This window comes from Mauremys reevesii, linkage group 2 (genome assembly GCF_016161935.1).
Source record: "Mauremys reevesii isolate NIE-2019 linkage group 2, ASM1616193v1, whole genome shotgun sequence".
Taxonomy (NCBI): domain Eukaryota; kingdom Metazoa; phylum Chordata; order Testudines; family Geoemydidae; genus Mauremys; species Mauremys reevesii.
Window position 1 is genome coordinate 16,649,085 of NC_052624.1, and position 22,523 is coordinate 16,671,607.

General features: G+C 39.5%; 1 protein-coding gene across 14 annotated transcripts in view; it reads right to left on the reverse strand.

Annotated features, from left to right (window-relative positions):
- Nucleotides 1-22,523, reverse strand: part of KMT2C (lysine methyltransferase 2C) — a 346,573-nt gene that overhangs the window by 285,809 nt on the left and 38,241 nt on the right. Inside the window, exon 1 of one of the 14 annotated variants that reach the window (XM_039527508.1) lies at nt 11,691-12,065. The exons of the other annotated variants lie outside the window; for them this stretch is intronic. The gene's annotated coding sequence lies outside the window, so the exon portion shown is untranslated. Of the gene's footprint in view, nt 1-11,690; nt 12,066-22,523 lie in introns of those variants that run through there. 14 annotated transcript variants of the gene reach the window in all.

Consider the following 22,523-nt stretch of genomic DNA (forward strand, 5'->3'; position numbering starts at 1 on the left):
TGGAGACTGATCCATTTTACTACTTCCAGCCACAGCTACAATTTTAGGGTGTCTCCTAGAGAGCACAGCTGAGTCTATTTGATTGTATAATGGAGTCCTGACTCTTCACTGTTCTATTGTTACTATTTATATAGTGGTGATTAACATGACTAGGTCCCTGTCCCATGATGCTTACTGTAGTAAAATGAGGCCCTAAAATATAAATTAGCTAAATTAAATTAATACAACTGCCTTTGGTAGGTAGGGAAGGAAGATACAGGAAAATAAGAGATCACAGTAAACAATGAGAACTAAATATTTGTCTTCAGAGGAGAGCATTGTTTTCAATTAAAACATACTGCATGTTGAATTTCTGTTTGCTTTTTTTAAAATAGATCAATAACCAGCTGAGGAATTGACAGCTCCAGAAGCAGTCATCAACTGTAAAGGGTCAGAATCACTGATAAGATTTTCATCATGAGTCATAAATATAACTTTTTCAGCCATTTTATGACAGTTTTAGGTTAGAGTGATCATCCAGATTCAAATCCTTCATCAAAAAGTAAAGCAAACAAAACATTGTGCAACTGCTCTTTCAACATGCAGATCCAATATAGTAAATAAGATTGTCACTTCTTCTGACTGTGAGATGGTGTAAGAAAGAAAAAGTATGGTATTCTGGATACTGCAAGGAGACTTAGGGCAGGAGTCAGCAACCTTTCAGAAGTGCTGTGCCGAGTCTTCATTTATTCACTCTAATTTAAGGTTTCGCGTGCCAGTAATACATTTTAACGTTTTTAGAAGGTCTCTTTCTATAAGTCTATAATATATACCTGAACTATTGTTGTATGTAAAGTAAATAAGGCTTTTAAAATGTTTAAGAAGCTTCATTTAAAATTAAATTAAAATGCAGAGCCCCCCAGACCGGTGGCCAGGACCCATGCAGTGTGAGTGCCACTGAAAATCAGCTCGCATGCCTGCCGCCTTCTCGATTAAAAATAACTCCAAAAGCAGAAAGTTGTATCTGTGAGGGACAAGCCTTTGATTTCAGCTGAATCTAAGCTTTTATTTAAAACCTCTTTTTCCAAACATTTTTTTTTAATTCTTCTGGTAACCAATAATAAACTCGCCTAGTCACCAGATTATTTGATATGACCTTAGAAGATAACATGAACATGTCTTATTCCAGATCATTTCAGAAAGCTAGCTGATATCTTGCTCCTATCTACTAACTTACAATAGTATCCAGCTCCAGTAGACAGGACACTCAGTTTCCCCGCACAGTCTACAATTGCTCTAACCTTACACAGAATCAATATTTAACTGAGATCCCAAATAGTTGAAAATTAACTGCTATCTACCTATTTGTCTAATGCATCTTGGAGGGAAACATTTCCTCACAGCGGTAAGAAGCATTTCTAAGATGCAGAAGGTACTACAATATCAACCTGAGGATGACTCCAGGACTATGTCCATGTACTAAAATGCCTCCTGTTCATAAGACATACAGGAGTGGCAAAGTTTTATTTAAGCTCCTTGTAACTGCCTTTAGCTCAAAGGACTACACAAACGTTTGAGAAGAATAGCCCCTTCTCCTAGGAGAAGTTTCTGAAGGGACTGATTTACAGCCTATTACCTGCTTTTCTACTACAAAAGTAAGTCTCCAAGACAGATTTATTCTTCAGAAAAGGCCTCCTCTTCCTCATCTGTAAGTCCATGCACTTTACTAGGGGACTGTAGCAAGGCACAGCTGGGCCCCTCTTACTTCTGCCACTGCTGCCCTCACAAAACCAATCAGGCACACCTCAGATCGATGCAATCACCCATGTATTTTATTTATAGTTCTTTCCCATCACCACCTTACTATCTATGTGCAGGGTTTTACCAGACTCCACCAGCAACAGACCAGAGCCACCAGTCCCTCTCAGCCTCTGGCCTTTCTCTCCCCTCCCTGGCTTCCTCCCTCTCAACAACCTTTATAGACCCTGGCTAATTAGGCTGGCATCTGTTCCTAGTTGCCAAGCAGGCAGGACTATTCAGCCAGCCCCAATCCATTCCCCTTGATTGGGGCTGGCATGGCAGGGGGCTGATTAAGCACTTCCTGCCTAGAACCCTGTCACAGGGACCCAAAGGAGGAGCAGCCCCTCCAAATATATTCTTTGGCTTTAGAAGAAAACAATGGCAGAGAAGTTGGGCTATGGATAGTCCTGTCTCCAAAATCATCCAGCCCTCCACCGCTCTACTAAGATTTAATACAAAACAATGTCATTGTGATTTCTGTCAACACACCTGTAATATCAAGAGTAAAATTATGTATCAGAAGAAGTCTGCAACACAAACCGAGGTCCAAATTCTGTAATTAATTGCAGCCCAGAAAACCCTAATGGAGTCAATGGAAACCCCAATACTGTTGCATGGAGTGTAAGTCAGTGGAAAGTCAATGGAAATCCTAGATTACTCAAGGAGCTGACTGAGGAGAAATGTGAGCCATTAGCAATTATCTTTGAAAACACACGGAAAACAGGAGAGAGTCTAGAGGACTGGAAGAGAAGACTGAAGGGATATTATAACAGTTTTTAAGTACATAAAAGGTTGTTACAAGGAAAAGGATGAAAATTTGTTCTCCTTAATCTCTGAGGATAGGACAAGAAACAATGGGCTTAAATTGCAACAAGAGAAGTTTAGGCTGGACATTAGGAAAAACTTCCTGTCAGGGTGGTTAAGCACTGGAACAAATTGTCTAGGGAGCTTGTGGAATCTGGGTCACTGGAGGTTTTTAAGAACAGGTTAGACCAACACCTGGAATGGTCTAGTTATTACTCAGTCTTGCCTTGAGTGCAGGGGACTGGACAACATGGGCTACTGAAGTCCCTTCTAGTCCTACATGTCTATGATTCTATGAAAGCTAGCCTCAATCTTCAAGTTTTAAGAAGATAAGAGAGAACAAGCTTGCAATGCACATCTATACAACCAGTTATCCAGTTCTCCACAGTTTTAGATTGTGTATAATAATCATACATAAAAACTGGTTAATATCTTCAACATTATTACATCATAATTGCATCAATATGCATAATTATTCAAAATACTACCAAAAGTAGAGGCTGGATTGCCCAACTGTTACTCCTGTTGGTGGGCATTTACTCTCATGAATAATTCCTTTGATTTCAATAGGATTATTTGCATGAGTAGATGGTCACCATCACAGCTAAGGATTGTACACTAACCATTAGGACCTGATCCAAAGCCCATTAAAAAAATCAGAAGAAAATCTCTCACTGACTTCAGATCACCAAGGATCTCATCCAAAGACAATGTACAGAATACCTTGTTATCTTGATTAGAAATTCAATGAAGCCATAATACATATTATAAACAGGTCTCTATGTGAAAGTTTAAGTGCATTACCACTGAAAATATTTAGGTAGTTATAGAAAAGCTGTGTCCAGAAGATATTTTAACACGTTAAGATTATCCTGCAATGAGAAAATGAGCAAAAAAAATCTTTTATACTTTAATTCCAAGAGCAAGCTCTGCCATCAATTCTTGGGACCACCACTTCCCCATCATAATGCTAGCCATAATCAGGAACTACACATGAATACATTAAAATAACATTCTACACAACAGTCAAACAAGATTTTAGAAAGTTTTGGATGCTTAAAAAAAGACAACAGATATAGCTACCGTAGTAAATGCTTATGATTAATTTAGGGTACTTCTACACTTAAAAAGCTATAGTGGCTCAATTGCACCACTGCAGCACTTCAATGTAGACACCACCTATGCTGATAGAAGGGGTTCTCCCATGGGCATAAGTAATCCTGCTCCCCAACAGGCAGTAGTTAGGTCAATGGAAGAATTCTTCCGTTGACCTAGCACTGTCTGCACAGGGACTTATGTCTGCTTAACAATGCAACTCAGGATCTTTCACACCCTTGACTGACATAGTTAAACCAATATAATTTTCTAGTGTAGACCAGGTCTTAGATACACATCACTTGGTTTCCAAAGATCTCCATGGAAGCTACATTAATGACTGAGGTTCAACAACTAAATAATAGTTGCTAGGAGCCAATAACAGGAGTTAAGCTTTTTTTTTAAATTGTACTGATAAAAATTTTAGCTTGACAATAGCCATCAGTTAAACACCATCATATAGACAAGATATATGCTGATATTGAGGGGAAGTAAATAAGTTGTGAAAGAACAATATATTACTCGTTACACTAAGAGCAGATGGTACAAAGGTTTAAAAAAAAGTCTTCTCCCAGCCCAGTTTTAGGAAGAGATCCTAAAAGACTGTATCCGAGTCCACACAAACCATCTCTCCAAACCCTCGACCTTGACTCAAAAACCCTCCATCACTCTTCAATATGATAGTCTCCCTCTCAGACCTAGACTTTAAAAACTAATCTCGTGCTTCCGAAATACCAATTGGAATTACCTTTACAACTGTTTCTTTAATTAAAATATCACCTTTCTAATGGAAAAGAACAAGAGCCAAATGGAAGGAGAAGGTGGTTAAATGCACCTGAAAAGAGCTTGCTCAGAGACAAACAAACAATTGCACCAAGATGGACTGAGGTGAAAAAAGGGACTAAAATCTGTCCTTCCCACCCTTAATCTCTTATCTATCTCATTTAATGTTATATTCCTCTGACTTCTGGACTCCCTCCTCATAACCAATGCAAGACAATTTCTCTCACAAGCACTCTGGGCTGATGTTCTACTCACTCCTATGAGCAATGAAGTCTGTTGAGATAGCATTGTCCAACTATTTGTTTTCTTGTTGAAAACATCATCGATCTGCTAAAGTTTAACAACATAGGGCCAGATTTTCAATTCAAGGCTCCCATTTTGTGAGCAGTTTTGAACCTACAATGAATTGTAATTCTTTCTTTCTGTCTCAATGGCCAAGCCATTTGTACATTCTGTAAGGCAGGCGTGACAGACAAAAAGAGCTCTTTATTTCCTGGCCATAGTCACATAACAATATGGATAAGGATTTAAAAAAAAAAAGATTCTGGACACATTCCCCAATTATGTGCCTCAACTACGGCAATGTCTTCTGCATTATTTTTTACTAAATAAGATGTGAGGGAGATTCCCACAGCAGAACCATTCTTTTTAGGTGACAAGTGTCAAAGACTGAAGTAGCAATAGAGGAAGTTTTCGAACAAATTAATAGATCAACCAGTAATAAGTCACCAAGGTCAGATGGTATCCACCCAAGAGTTCTGAAGGAACTCTAATACAAAACTGTAGTACCACTAGCTGTGCTATGTAGCCTCTCACTTAAAATCAGCCTCTGTACCAGATGACTGGAGGATAGCTAATGTAATGCCTATTTAAAAAAAAAAAAAAAAAGACTCCAGAGGTGACCCTGCCAATTACAGGCAGGTAAGCTTAACTTCAGTACCAGGCAAGTTGGTTGAAACTATAGTAAAGAACAGCATTATCAGACACATAAATGAACACGATTTGTGGGGGGGAAGAGTCAACATGGATTCTGTAAAGGGAAATCATGCCTCACCAATCTATCAGAATCCTTTGAGGGGGTCAACATGTAGACAAGGGTGATCCAGAGAACTTGGTAGTGCACTTGGACTTTTAGAAAGCCTTTGACAAGGTCCCTCATCAAAGACTCTTAAGCAAAAGTAGGCAGTCATGGGTTAAGAAGAAAAAAGTGCTTTCATGGACCAGAAACTAGCTAAAAAATAGGAAACAAAGGGTAGGAATATGGTCAGTTTTCACAATGGAGCAGGGCCGCCCAGAGGATTCCGGGGGCCCGGGGTCTTCGGCGGCGGGGGGCCCTTCCGTTCCGGGACCCGCCGCCGAAGTGCCCCGAAGACCCGCGGCGGGGCCCCCCTCCGCCGAATTACCACCGAAGCGGGACCCGCCGCCAAAGCGCAGCCCGGTCTTTGGGGCACTTCGGCGGCGGTTCCCGGAACGGAAGGGCCCCCCGCCGCCGAATTACCGCCAAAGACCGGGCTGAACTCGGCGGCAGGTCCCACTCCGTCTTCGGCGGTAATTCGCCAGCAGGGGGTCCTTCCGCCCCGGAGCGGAAGGACCCCCCGCCGGCGAAGACCGGGAGCGGCAGAAGCTCCTGCGCCCGGCCGCACAAGAGTTTGCCGGGCACCCTGGAGCGAGTGAGGGACCCCGCTCCAGGGGCCCCGAAAAACTCTGGTGGGGGCCCCCGTGGGGCTCGGGGCCTGGGGCAAATTGCCCCTCTTGCCCCCCCCTCTGGGCAGCCCTGCAGTGGAGAGACGTTAAGTAGCGGGGTACCCTAAGGATCTGTACTGGGACTGTGCTGTTCAACATGTTCATAAATGATATAGAAAAAAGGGTGAATAGTGAGGTGGCAAATTTTTTACAGGATACAAAATTACTCAACATAGTTAAGGCCAAAGCTGACTGCAAAGAGATACTCTGGATCAGTGGCGCTCAAACTTTTTTACTGGTGACCCCTTTCACATAGCAAGTCTCTGAGTGCGACCCCCCCCTTTATAAATTAAAAACACTTTTTTAATCTATTTAACACCATTATAAATGCTGAAGGCAAAGCGGGGGTTTGGGGTGGACCCCCAGTTTGAGAACTCCTGCTCTGGATGAATGGGAAACAAAATAGCAGATGAAATCCAATGTTGATAAATGCAAATGAATGCATACTGGAAAACATAATCCCAACTATACATACAAAATGATGGGGTCTAAATTAGCTGGTACCATTCAAGAAAGATCTTGGGGTAATTGTGGATAGTTCTCCAAAAACATCCACTCAATGTGCAGTGGCAATCCAAAAGGCTTTCAGAGTGCTAGGCACCATTAGAAAAGGGATAAATAATAAGACGGTAAATATCATGTATCATTGTATGCCCACACCTTGAATATTGCATGCAATTCTGGTTGCTCCATCTCAGAAAGAGATATATTAGAATTGGAAAAAGTGCAGAGAAGAGCAACAAAAATGATTAGGGGTCTGGGGCAGCTTCCATATGAAGAGATATTAAAAAGACTGGGACTCTTCAGCTTAGAAAAGAGACGACTAAGGAGAGATAAGGTAGAGATCTATAAAACCATAGAGAAAGTATGGAGAAAGTGAATAAGAAAGTGCTATTTAGCCTTTCGTATAACACACAAACCTGGGGTCCACCCAGTGAAATGAATTACCAGCAGGTTTAAAACAGGCATAAGGAAGTACTTTCTTCACACAATTCACACTCAACCTTTTGAGCTCATTGCCAAACAATTTTGTGAAGGCCAAAAGTATAACTGGGTTCAAAGAAAAATTAGATATGTTCATAGAGGATAGCTCCACCAATGGCTATTTGCCAAGATGGTCAGGGATGCAACCCCATGCTCTGGATGTCCCTAAGCCTCTGACTGCCAGAAGCTAGGACTGGACAACAGGGGATGGATCACTCAATAGTTCCCCTGGTACTGTTCATTCCATCTTAAGCATCTGGCACCAGCCACCCTTCATTCAAACCATATCATGCCCCAATTTGAGTCACTATGTTGACTCCGTACTGTGCTGCACATCAAGTTCAAATTTCTAGCCCTTCCTTTCAATGAACTACATCTATGAACTGGCCTTCTTTCACATTCTCTCCGTTCTGTACTCTCTGCTCTGCCAACAGCACCATGCTCTTTTCACACTGTCCAACTAGCTCGCAAAGACCTTCAAAAATCTGTCAACCTTCCACCCTTGTCTCATTCAAACCACTCCTAAAGACACTTCTCATTATGGAGCCAAACACCCACAGCTACATCAGGTAGACTTTTAAAAGCTTGGAAAGAACATAACCGATTATGCTTCAGGGCATAATTCAATCTCTTAACAGACCCCCTATGGAACGGATTATTCCATAATTGACCATTTCAGAGTTTCTTGCGCCTTTCTTCAACTCATGCAGCATATTGGATTAGATGGACCATTGTTCTGAACTAGTGTAGCAAATCTTTTGTTCTCACTTGAACAAAAACAAACAACAGACATATATGCATCTTAATGGTATAAGTGTGTAATTTAAATAACCAATTATCCATATATCCATATACTATGTCTTTCTTGATCCTCTCCTTCTCCCTTCCTTTTCACTTGTCTGTTAAATCCATCATTTCGATTGTAAATTGTCTGAGGCAGGGGCCTGTCTTGTGAAGAATACCTATGACAACTATAAAATGATAAGTAATAAAAATCTACACTCATCCTTCCTCCCAGAGACAGTCCCACTGAAGTAATCTGAACTCCCTTACAGGCTGGGCATGTAGATTCTTTTACAGAACTGGGGCCTCCTTTTAGGCATGACAGTGAACAAAGGTAACAAAATAAAAAAGTGGGGGGAAAAGTACACAGTTTGCAATAAGACCACACAACTATTCAATTTAGGCATGAGCACTTCTCAATGGTATTTAAAACAAAACAACTCATTACTGAAATAATATTACATCTGCAAAAACTGAGGTCTGGTTTGAAAATGCAGGGCTTCAGTTTCTATTAGTGTCCAATTTCATAACATAATCAGAGATATTTAAATTTACTTTTCAATACTGTGACAATTAGAATGCAAAGATTGGTTGAACTAGCACACCACACTTTTTTTTTTTCAGATATAGTATTGTAAAAGCACCATTAGCGCAAACCACACTTGTTCAAAACAACATTTAAACAGTGATCCTACACAACATATAGGCTGCGTGCAGGAGCAAGGTAAGAAGAAAATGTGTAGAGCAACATTTTACTAACTTTTAATGCATCACTAATGGAGATCAAATATCCTCAGTATATACAAAATGATCTCCCATTAAGGTTGGTGATGCATGTGCATGGCAAGAGGAAAATAAAACCTACATGAGGCACTTTGATGTTTTCAAAAGCACATGAAGACATTTCTTCACAAAGTAGACACCGTTCTTAAATAAAAATAGGTCTGTTTTGTTATGTAATTAAAGCTGTGCTGTTTTGCCACTTATTTTAGTACTTGTTTTTAGCCTAAGAAGTCCAGCACTGAAAATACCTAAACAAGATTGAATTAAACATATATTTGTATGCTGAATACTTTCCACAAACCCTGGATCCCCCACAGAAATAAGGTTTAACTAACTTTATTTACATTTCTATTGGATTACCAGATATAAACATTTAACACTGCCATTAAACTGAAAACTCTCTACTGATCTTCATTATGATGTGGCTATCACTCCACCATAATATTTTCCCAACTATCTCCTTCCAAACGCCTAATGGCATTTCCTGGTTCACTGAAGGTATCCTGGAATGTACCACTATGACACAGCAAATGCCATGGATTGTAATGTGACACTGGATATCTGCGATAACACACTGTGGGATATTGCCAGTGAACCAGGTTGTGCCAAAAAGATTTCATTGAGGAAAAACAGAATTATAAAAGGCTAGCTATAGGCACACTGTCAACTTATTTAAAAAAAGCCATACTTCTCTGAAAAAGCATTACTTACTATTGTTACCTTTTAACTCATAAGATTATTAGAACTAAAATACAGATTAAAGAAAGAAATATTTCTATATTTTTCAGTTTGTTTACACTGTGCATTTGACAACACTGGATAGTCATGCTCCCTATTATCCTGCGTATAGGCAGTTCCCACTTTGCTGGGCTGAATTCTTCAAACTCAAGCATGGAGAGAAAAAACATTTCAAAAACTAGGAAAACATAAATTGGCACAGCTGTGAGGGATGGAGACAGAGCCTCTACAGCCTGGTCAGAAAACGCATTCAGAGAAGAAATCCATACATGACTTATTTTCGTTTTGGCTTTAGTTCACCTTTAGGAGAATGTTCTTTGGGGAAATGTGGTGAATAATCTATGCTAAGGAAGTTTACATGCTGTGATCACATTCCACTGTCATGACAAAAACTGTTAAATGCCATAATGTAAAATAAACTATTAAAACAAAAAATCTTAATCAACAATTTCACTAAAAGGCTACAGGGGTCTCTCTGAGAAAGAAGAGTGCAGAATAAGTAACATTTCATTATTCTAGGACACAAGTCAACAGAGTACACAAATCTGACAAAGATATTATTCTGGGTAGCCAATATACTCAAAGTATATTGTCAGAAGGAAAGGATATTTTTGATGCATGGATTAAAAGGGGCATGCTTTTAAAACATTAAGAAACAAAATGTACAGTGCTCTTTAATGACATTAATGAATGGTTAGCATGGATGCAGCTGCATCACATTAGCACTGTTGATAAAAGTATATCTTGTCTTCTGTCTCCAATTGTCTTATAACCATAGTGGTTTAAAATATTTCCACTAAGCAGGCAGTGAACTACAGTTTTTTCTACAGGAAGTGGGCATTTTATTATGCATTAACATAGTACATTAAGTATTTACAGTATGCTAATGTACGACTATAGCTATATTTAGCATTTCTGCTATGTTTAATTTTATTTATTTGAGCATATATTATTTTTATGTTCACTGAAAGCCTTCAAATGACATATTTGCTTTAGTTTTGCAATAGCAAAATTGACTGTTTGTCTTGTCTATCTTCCACAGGCATAACAACAGCATGTGACTACTTTAATACTGGCATAAGGTTCTTTAAAGTACCCCTTTTGAACAATGCAAAAATATTACTATACTACAAAGACTGACAAGTCAAATAATAAAAATTACACATACGCTCATGAATGTCTTTCAAACATACAATGAATCTAGTATATTACTAACAAATGTTTCACTTATCAAATGTTTGATATTTAGTATCTAGCATTAGTTACATGATAAAAGTCATAGTTCAAGAACAGTATGGATACTGAATTAACTGGGCCATAAGCACAACATTAAAACATCATACTTAACAGCTCTCCCTTATAGTTTGTATCAAATTCACTGAACCAAACCAGTTACATAATCCATTCTTTGACTTTTGATCTATTTGTTCATTGCTCATAGATCACAGATCAAAATATAAGATGGTTTAAACATCCAGTATGTGCTGTATTTTCAGTATATTTTACTAACAGGTCATCTAATAGTATTTTTCTGATTTAAAATTAATATGAGCAGGAAAAGGATGGGGAAGAGAATCTAAAATTTTGTAGACATACTATATTTTAAAATGATGTGAAAATATTTAAGATAACATTGTTTTACAAGAATAGCTATGTGCATGTGTAGAATATTTAAGAAATATATAGAAGAAATAATCCTATTCCTTACTGTATTTTTAAGTTTCAGGACACCCCAGCACTCAAGTGGAAAAAAAAGGCTAATAAAATTAGTTTTATTTATTACATTTAGGCCACGTTTTAAAAAACATGTTCTTTTTTTAAAAAAAAACAAACATGTACATTATACATACACACACACTTAGAAACAAATGACCGGACTATTGGTCATATAACACCTGTCAGTCCTGAGCTGCGTCTTTTATTTGAGTTGAAGAACCTGTAACTTGGACTGATATATACATTTTGATCTCAGGAGATGGATTTTGATCAACGGGTGTGAAAATCTCTCTAGAGTGTCAGTGTCACCACAGTACTCCTGATAAGTTTCCAACCTAGTGCCTCAGCTCCCACAACCCCTCCTTATGTTGACACCCCATCTGTCTCCATAGAATTATAATGCAGATTGCCATATGCAGCCCCGTGCCGCCTGTCACATTTTGCCCTTTAATACAAAGAAGTTAAACGCAAGACACACTCACCCCTAGCGAATTGTTTTTGCACAACATAATCCAGAGCCTGAGAACCTCTCACAAAACCTCTTTGGAAAATGGAGGGGCTGGCATCGGTGCCCTGGCTTATTGTCCAGAGGAAGGAGAAGTTATTTACATGTTACAATCCAAGCCCAGCGTCGTACAGACACAAACTGCTCAGCACTCCCTTAGATCAGCCATGTTACTCCCCCCAAATCCACCGCCGGCTGCGAGCACTTCCCAGGCCACTTCCCCGGGAGCCTGGGCAGGGACAAGGGGCAGGCGCGCTCCTAGACGTGTCCTGCCAGAGCCCCCATGGCAGCGGCCGCTCCGCGAGCCCCGAATCGCCTCGGAACTTCAGCTCTCGGGATCCTCCCCGAGCCAGACTGGAGCCGCCGGAGGAGGAGGAGGGGAAGGGGAGGAAAAAAGCAGGGCTAGAGAAAGTAGATCCGACGGCTGCGGGCGCCACCAATGTGCGGCCTGGATTCCCCCTGACAGGAGCCGGAGCCACCAGTCCCGGCTGCTCGAGCTACGCAAAGCGGCCCCCAGCTTAACTCTTAACTATCCGCCTGGAGACGTTTTCATCGGACGGGCCCCTCACCCAGCCACCCCCGCTCCCCACCAGCAGCAGCAGCCTGGCTGCGGTATTGTAACACTGGTGCAGCAGCAGCAGCAGCGGCGAAGAGACATACACCAAGGGCTTGCATTGCACAATGCAACTCGAACTCCGCAAGAGCATGAGGAACAGCACGTCTCTCCGCGCCCCGGCTGCTCCCGGGAGGGCTGCGGAGGAAGAGCCTGTCACATTAGCCCCGGGGCGAGTGCAATCTGTCCTCCCCATAGTCCCTTTCTGGCAAACACCTCCAAAGCAGGGTAGGAGCCAGACTTCAACATGCTTTATTTCCCCCTTCAGCCCCCCCGCCACCCGCGAACCGTACTTTCCCCATTTAACAAAGCACCACGAAAAGTTGCAACACGTACAAATGGATCCCTCCTCCTTCTCTAGCAGACACACGTCTTGGGTATTAAGGGGCTATTCAAGGCAGGACTTTAGCTTGAAATTAAGGGGCTTCTTTAACTCTTTTATAAAAACGCTGCTACTTTTCCCCAACCCAGTTTGAAATTGACTCGCTGGAAAACCTGGTCCGAGAAATGTCCCTTACGAAACTCGCCCTTCCCATTCCCACAAATGGCCCCTGGCAAAGTTTCCTTCTACTAGCACTGCACAGAAAGAAAAAAAAAAAGCAATCATTATTCCATTTGCGCTGATCTATTCTTAAAGGCGAATCAATTTAAATAGTATGGTAATTATGAGTTTCCTTAGTAAAAGAAAATAATACAGGTTTGTTGGGAAACATTTTGTTTTGTGTCTAGCTCAGTCTGGTTGGGGGTGGGGCAAGGGAAGGGGGTTTAATACTTGATTCAATAATCAGAGGTCTGTTTCCAGTCCACAGATTAAAATCCTGACAGCAACACTGAGCTATAGCTGGCAAACCCAGAGAGGACCAGAGTATTTTATTCCCTGGCTATACTGAAAACTGAAATTCTAGGTTCAAATTCTGTTCTCAATTACATAGTTGTAAATCCAGATTAATGCCAATAAAATCAATGGGGTTACTCCAGATTTATCCTGTTTTTTTTTAAAAAAGAAATGTTGACTCTTGTCCATATACAAAAGCTTTAATGATTTAACTGAATATTTTAGAAATTGGTAGTGTTAAATTGGTGCAGACTTCTGTTGTGGATACTTTTAAATGGGTTTAAGATTTCATAATATCAATTTAGCTTAAATTGATAAGAACTCTTTCTAACCCAATTGAGTTGAACATTTTTAGGCCTAAGATCTTGTCTGAACACAGAAGTTGCAAAGGTTCTTGTCTACACTTGGAAATTTGCTGAAGTAGCTATTCCAGAATAAGTATTTTGGTATAACCAAAATATCCCCAGAATAAGAGTGCCCTTTTACAGTTTAGCTTAATCCATCATGTGGACAGTACTCCAGAGTAAAATTTACTTTATTACAGAATAAAAAGCAGGGAAAAAACAAAATAAAATTTCTTTTACTCTGGAATGCTGTCCACACAGAGAGCTATTCCAGAACATTCCAGAACAATGTATTCCACAGTATCTGTTCTTGTCAATTTTCCCATGTAGACATGGCCTCAGGTTAAAATAAAATAAAATAAAAGTCTAGTGTAGACACCCAGTAAATCTACTTCCCATTACACAGCTGTGCCAGGACAGTCTCCTAGTATAGATGCAGCTCTACACCAAGAAAAGGAGTTTTTTCTGTCAGAAAAAGCATCATTCTGTCAACATAGCTGCATCTACACTGGGGGTTTTGTTGGCAAACGTTTTTTCATACCTCTGACCAAAATAGCTATGCCAACACAACTTTTAAGTGTAGACCAAGCCAGTGAAGGGCTTTTCACTCCAGTTAAGCTAACTAGGTGTAGTTCGTGGTTAAAAACATGCCCAGGATTTGCACTGGTTTTACTAAATAAATTTAAAATTATACCTTAAATTAAACCAGAGCAACTTTCCAATACAGACAAGCCCTTAGTTTGAAATCTAGACTTCATTTCTGCAAATGTACACAGAAGCTCATGGTAAGTACTGCATTAATTTATGGAATTACAAAAATGGCAGACAAATACTTAATTTTTTAAACTTTTTTTTAGAAATAAAGTCAAAGCAGAATTAATCCCCTGCAAATTTTTTATTTTACAAAACAACACTATTAGAGCAATGCAAAAAGTCCATCTGAGGGCGGAAGGTGAAATTCCTATCTATCAAAACCCTAAAAACTGATTTTTATTTTATATTTTGTAAATCTGAAGAAAGGGAAAAGTTGGATGAGGGCTTGGAACTTGGGTAACAAGCTTCTACTCAGGAGACACTTTTATAACAACAAATAATAAGCAGCATTATAAGCCCCCTGAAAAGCAATGTCAGCCCCAGTCTTGCAATGAGCTCCATGTACACAGACCCCCACGCCCGCACAGCATCCCACTGATTTAAAAGGGGCTCTGCACAGGTGCTGGGGATAGAGGCACATTTGTTACAAGAAATGGGCCTTAATGCCCAAGTTATGTAGTGCTTCATTCAGCCAGTCTTCCCGCTAACTACAACAGAGAGTGACCACATAAGCAGTGAAGGATCAAGCTGTATAGAGTATATGATGATGCAAATGTAAAGGAACATCATAACACATAATTGTCTCGTTTTCATTTGAAAACATTTTGCCTTCTGTTACAACTTACACCCCAAAAATTACTAAACTGAAAAATAAGAAAAAAATATTTCCTCACTTTTCCCCGCAGTTTATGTACTTTGTGCATTTGACAGCATTTTGGGTATAGTCAGTTTCACCTATGGTTGCGATGGATCTTTCACAAGGCAGCAGGTAGGAAGAAAAAAATAGGAAAGAGTGATCATAAGTTTACAAAAAATGGCAGCAGGATACAGGGACGGATATACTAATTAAACCTGCTTTTTTCCCCCCCAATTGACTAGATTTGAAGTTGACGGGTCTTTAAAGTTAAGTTATTGTCTCTAGTAGTCTAATCCTGAAAATCTTACTACCAACTGTATTGCTGCAATTATATGTAGTTTTACTGAAATCAATGGGACAACTACATTAGCAGTAAGGGATCACAGGTTCAGGCCATTAGTTTACATGCGTTAAAGGAAATTCGTCAAGGTATAGACCATGTGTCTTGTAAAGTTTTGTGTGCATTTATGAGTTAAGTAATTAACATTGCACATTAAATTAATATTTCTATTTATACCATCTTTTCTTTAAAACAGTTTTCTGTAAAATTTTGACAATAAAAATTGCTTTCCCTTCATCATTTGACAAATACTGACTCCACCTGCATTACTTTTCTATTGCAATATGGTAGAACCTCAAAGTTACAAGCACCTCAGGAATAGAGGTTGCTCGTAACTCTGAAATGTTCGTAACTTTGAACAAAAAGTTATGGTTGTTCTTTCAAAAGTTAACAGCTGAACATTGACTTAATACAGCTTTGAAACTTTACTATGCAGAAAAAAATACTGCTTTTAACCATTTTAATTTAAATGAAACAAACACAGAAAGTTTCTTTACCTTATCAAATCTTTTTTTTAAAATCCCTCCCTTTTTTTTTTTAAAGTAGTTTACATTTAATACAGCAATCTCGAGTATTGGGTTTTTTTTGTTCTATGCTGCCTGATTGCGTACTTCCAGTTCCAAAAGAAGTGTGTGGTTGACTGGTCAGTTCGTAACTCTGGTGTTCATAACTCTGAGGTTCTACTGTATAACTCATCATATTTCCCAGTGGTTTGACTTGAGTTTTTGTACCAGTGTCTGAGATCTACAACGATGTACATGTTGGTGGGCCATCTTCAGTTCATTCTGAGATTCCTACCTCTTCCCCTTGCCACCCAAACTAAAGTGACATCTTCAAAAAAAAGCAGCACCAGCAGCTGGACAATACGAGTAACTTTACACTCCTGCACAGCTGTTGATTAGCTGATTTCGATCCTCCAACACAAGGGCTTGATCCTATGGCCCTTACTCAATTAAACCAGTAGGACAACTTGTGATTAAAAGACATAGGACTGGGCTGCTAGTCAATTTTACTCAACAGTAGGCTTTGAGAATAAAGTTCTTCTGGAAAGAAGTGATACTATATTTCTTCAGCAGCTGCCAGCCTGAACCTTAAAGAAAAGATGAGATTAGACATATACAAAGACAATCAGAGTGAAAGAAAAAGAAAAATGAAAAGACTGACAAACAATAAAAGAAAGAGAAAGAGAAGAGAAAAATAAACCCAAAACCTTCATCTATTTTCAAATCTCTTTTTCGTGTATTTTAACTTCTTTTCTCCCTTTATTCTTATTTGAACTTTATCAGAGGGGTAGCCGTGTTTGTCTGTATCCACAAAAACAACAAGGAGTCCAGTGGCACCTTAAAGACTAACAAATTTATTTGGGCATGCTCGTTGTTTTTATTTGAACTTTGTAACTCTTATTTAAACTTTAAAGATGTTGGAATGTTATTTTATAGCACCTAGGGAGAGCATTAGACACGCCTCTGAGTACAAAAAAGATATGGCCCCTGCCCCAAATTGTTTCATGTCTAAAATGTAGACTGTAATCTATCAGTGAAAATGAAAAAAATAGAAAGGAGATGGGGTTTACAGCAGTGTCACTTGGTTATCATAGTCTAGGCATGTGTACAATTTGGTGATAGAGTTTATAATAAAAACAATATATTAAAAGGTACTCTGAATGCAACAGACTTGTCATTCAGACAAGACTCCAATGTTTTCAAAACTTTTACTGACACACTATTTTCTAGCTCTTTGACTTCATAGGGTCACAGAGTCCAAGGCCAGAAGGGACCATTGTGATCATCCATACCAGTGGTTCTCAAACTTTTGTACTGGTAACCCCTTTCACATAGCAAGCCTCTGAGTGTGACACCTCCCCCTTACAAATTAAAACACTTTTTAAATATATTTAACACCATTATAAATATTGGAGGCAAAGCGGGGTTTGGGGTGGAGGCTGACAGCTCACAACCATCCATGTAATAATCTCACCACTCCCAGTTTCAGAACCCCTGATCTATTCTGACCTCCTGTTTAACATAGGACATAGCACTTTCCCAAAATAGTTCCTAGAGCATATTTATCAGTTAGAGTTTTACCTGAATATGCACTCAACACTGAACACTACATTTGTATTGTATGAAAAGGAGAAAGGGAGGAAGCAGCAAAGGAGATCAAAAGAATGTTCATCTTAAGGTTGATATTCTACTAAAATGTAGAGGTGAGTTACCATTTAGTAGCCTACTAGACTACTATGCTACTACTCCATTTGTTCCTCCTCTCTCAGTAAATACAGCTTTTCTGACAAAAAAGTGATAACTAACAGACCAGAGGGAATAATCATACTTTTGAAAATTAATTAATTACTGAATAAAAATATATTTAGTATCCAAATGAAATTCTCCACATAGTTACAATCCTGACATAGATCACATTTTGGGCCCAACGCAGGTCGGTACTATCCTTTAGAGTCAAGGAGTGCATTTTATGTATTAACTATATATGCATGGTAACATAATAACATAAGTGTGATTTAAAGCCATTAAATTTGGATACATTTCTAGTGATCATGTCATTAATTAGAATTTAAAACAGTAACAAGGTGCAGGCTCAGGAACAGCAATAGCTCTCTAAATACAAAAGGGCCAAATACTGCCCTATCACTCAGTGATATCAATGGTCCTGGAGTAGCACAGAATATGTCCGGTTAAAATAAGGTTAATTATTTCAATTAAATAAAACATTCCCAACAAGCAGGGAACTAGTTGTATCACATACACCCCATTGTGGTTTGGTAGTGTACTTTTCAGGGTTTTCCAAACACTGCAAAGCTTTAAATTTGGTGCTAGATTGCACAAAGCTCGCAGTTTCCCTTACCCACTCCTAACACAAACATCCTATCTGGTACTAATTGTAAACTGCCAGAGCTGGGTCATACATAGTAATGCTTTCCCACAGAACCACTGTGAAAGTGACAAGGATCTTGTGATCTGTGTCAGTTTTACACTCCTGCTAGTGCTGCTGCGCGGAAGCTCCTCTGTGCAAAAGCACAGCACGCATAGTGCTAATTAAAGTTACTTGGTGCTCCAGAAGGGGGGAAATAAAGCAAGGGGGAGGAGAATAAACACAAGAGGGAGTTTAAATACCAAGTGAAAGGAAGGAGCAAAAGGAGAGAAAGAGATGAAATAAACAGACTACACATAAGACCGCAATAGGGGAGTGACTCTTGCTTACAATAATTGTTAACAGTGGGTTCCCCTCAACTGATGCTGAATGGTTTATCTGTTAGCATAGATAGGGCAAGACTATTGAACACTGCTACAGAAAGCATGATGGAGACCCCAGTGGAACATGGTGTCTGCCGCCATTTCTTCAATGCTGTTGAAAACATCATTGTCCAGATTACACTAGCAGGTAAGCAGCTGACCTTTATTCAATACCACTTCAGATGGAATGGTAAGGGGGAGCCATTTCTGACAACCATTATCAAGAACAGATCATTTTCTAGCCTATGTGGAACCAGAGAGACTAATGACAACTGGATTAGCTACCACAGGGTTAGTGGCAAGAAAAGGGTAGCAGGGAATAAGACTTTCCCATAAAAATATTGTAAGCCTTTTCCCCATCAAAATCAATACAGAAGGTGAATCCCTTCCAACAGAGTGAAGGTACAGCACAACATTTCATGTTCTAACATCTGAGAAGAAGAAAAAGAAAAGAGTTTGGGTTTTCAGCATTAGCTTCCTGTCCTTGGTTAGTTTAATTTAAAATCAACTTAATTTTAAAACACTTTAAAATTATTTTAAAACATTTACATGAAAGGAAAGCAAAGAAAAATTGACTAGATAGAGTAATTAAGACACTGGTAAATACATACCACAAAATATAGTAAAAAAGCTTACATCTCCAAATGGTTTACAATTAAATTTACATTGCTCTGTAAGTATACACAGTGTTGAAACACTTAAGATCTAAAGAACCTTGTCCCAAATAACTTATTCCCTACCTCAGACAAGTACAAACAACAAAGATCAGGGCACCTATTGTTCATTTATGAAAATACTAATATTTTCATCATCTTAAAAAGCTCTGAAAGAAAATGTTTAACATTTTTAACTAGAAAATTGTAATACTGCATGAGAACCTGAAACTGAAACTAATTACTCATAAAACAGTCTAGTTTCACTCCGAGACATTGTGTCTTCACTGGCAAAAAAGAGGCTATTTTTCAATGACTGAGAAGCCCTCTTAATACCAGTTTAAAAATGCACACTAACATATATGAAGCTGTATTAGTTGGCCATGTTAAAGGCTAGAGGGACCCTAGGCTACAGCCCACCCAGCTCACACAACTTCACATGTGTCAGCCTGAATTCATGGCTTAGTCTAGACTAACATTTAAAGGCATCTTGTTAAATTGTGTTAGCTGGCTTGATGAAACTGACAAATACCTTCTAAAACTCCAGTCAAAATAAGGCGAGTTATACTTTAGCTTGTACTAGAGTGGCCAAGTTAGGCTGCGTCTACACTGCCACTTTCAGCACTAAAACTTTAGTCGTTCAGGGGTGTGAAAAAACACATCCCTGAGCGACAAAAGTTTTAGCGCTGAAAAGTGCCAGTATAGACAGCACTTTATCGCCAGGAGCCGCACTCCCAGCGATAAAGCTACTTCTTCGGGGTGGAGGTTTTTGTTGTTGTTTTTTAAATCGCCAAGAGAGCTCTCCCCCGGCGATAAAGCATGTCCACGCTGCCCACATCACAGTGCTGCCGTAGCCGCACTGCATCATGGGCAGTGTAGACATACCCTTAGAGTCTTTAACTCCACCAGTTTAGTACATGTTAAAAGCAGCGTTCCTTGCTTACACTAGATTTTTAACACACGTCAGTTAACACATACTAACATCACACCTTAAATCTTAGTCTAGACAAGGCCTTAAACTAACAATATTGAGAAAACACAGACACACTTTTTTGCCCATCAAGACAGTACCCAAGATGAATAAAATCCAAAAACAGACAGCACAAATGTTGAAAAGTAAATGAGATTTCAAAAATATTTTCTGTTTTCTTTACATTTACTTCTAAATAAACTAAATCCTTATTAAAGATACCTGATTCATAAGCCTGGAGATTGAAGTCCTTTGCTTGGAAACACAACAGATACATAAACCAATATCAAAAAAAGCTTCTCCGCACTACTCTACCAGTGTGTCCTAATCCTTATGTAGATAGAGAGAATATAGAGTACTTAAGCCACTACACCAAATTTTAATAATGTAAAGGGCTATTAATACCACAGGTAAGAGCACATTTCAGTAGATATGATTGTGCAGTCAGCCTTTGTGAACCGGTGCCCTGATATCTGTCTCAAAACTTGTCTCCCAAGTCCCTTTACAATAGATGCTACTGATTTGGCCTGCACAATAGTTTAGGGCCAGGTTGTGAGATTATGGCACAGGCCCACAATGGTAGCAGTGCGAAGTCTCACCACCAGAAATCAGGTCCCCAAGAGGTCCTGCCTCCTCCTCACCTTCAGAGAGGCTTACACCTCAAGCTGTATTAGCTGACAAAAGTCCCTGCACTATCAGAGAGTGCAAGGAAGAAGTACCACTGTGGTTTCCCACTGTTCAAGGGCACATGGAAGGGAAGAAGCAGCTCTCAACTCTCCTCCCAAATTATGCTCCAGAGCAATGGCCAGCCACAATCTGACCCTTAATGTTACATAGAAGATTTTAGAAATATATTTTATTGACGAGAACTTTCCTTACAGAACGTTTATTTTATTAATTTGTTTTTCACAGTTTTTGGACTCAGTCACCTTCTTCTACAGTTTTCCCTATGAGATACAGGTAGAAAAGCCTGCTGGAAACCCCACAAGTTAAAATCCTTCTTAGTCGCCTTCCCATTCTCTTCTCAAGAATAATTCTCTAACTTTGCAAGGGTTGTGGCCTGGAAATTCACTGGAGCATTAAATAGAGAAGCGAAATCATACCCACACAGATTCTGGAGTTGTAGCTTGGAGAGCTGGAACCTCGGGTGCTTTCTGGCTTGGTTACTCCACCCCCTCCCTGGCACCACAGCTCCCTGAAGAGCTATGAGCTCTCTCTCCCACGCTTATGCCCTACAGGCCAGAGAAGCATTAACTCTTGCACAGTGTTTCCCCAGCAGGATGAAAGCAGAACTGATGAGGATCATGTCAGTTTCATTCTGCTGCTGCTAGAAAACACTGGGCAAGCAGAGTGGTATAGGTGCTGTGGCAGTATTGTCAACTCCAAGCATTCAAATTTCATAAGTCAGGCCACACACAAAATATGGGATTGGCATAAAAATAATTATTTTTTAAAAATAAATGCTGGGTACTTTTATTTGCATACTGATTTTGGAGCCTCTAGGATTCTTATTTTTAAATTCTTCTCCTCCAACCTGAGAGCTAGATATATTTTTCTTTTTTAAATGAAAGCTGAGATTCTCAAGCAAATCACAGAGCTCCAGGAGGAGGGATTTTAAGAAAAACACCAAATATTTTGAGTTGGCAACATGGCTATTCGGGGGGTCGGGGAGGTGTCTTTGGGGAGAACAAAAAAAGGGGGGATATGAAAAAGTAAAGCATAAAAGAGAAGAAAAGAATGGGGGAATTAGGAGGGAGGGAATTAGTGAAAGGAGAAGCAGCTGAACTGATAGTCTAGTGGAAGTAAATATTCATTTTATCTATTTAAATGTGTTTCCATTTGCTCCTATCTTAAACTCCATACATTTGAAAAAAACTACAATCATTCAATTTTGTTAAGTGTACGAAAAAACTTCCTGAACAATAAAACTTTCCTAACAATTAATACAGCCATCAATGTAGTTTCCAACATAGTTTCCATGCTGCCAGCCCTTTTGCATTTTGACCAGAGGGCATGACGTCTGAGCACCGTGGATGATCACAGCTGCCGTGTGTATCATATGGGGAGAGCAGCCATTGTTTCAGTAAAGCAGGTCCCAAACCATTTAGTCATGTATAGGTCAAAACACAACAACCTGTATCTCACCCAGAAGTCTACTGGCAGCCAGTGAAGATCATAAAGCAGAGGTATAACGTGCTCTCGGCGTGAAACACTGCTTAATAAATGAACCATTTCATTCTGCCTTAGCTGAACTTCCCAGATGGAAGCAGTTTGAAACAAGTTCAAACTCTGGCTTTGCTGGGAAGAGGACCACTGCAGCAGCAGCTCACTTAGGCCATGACTTCACTGACAAA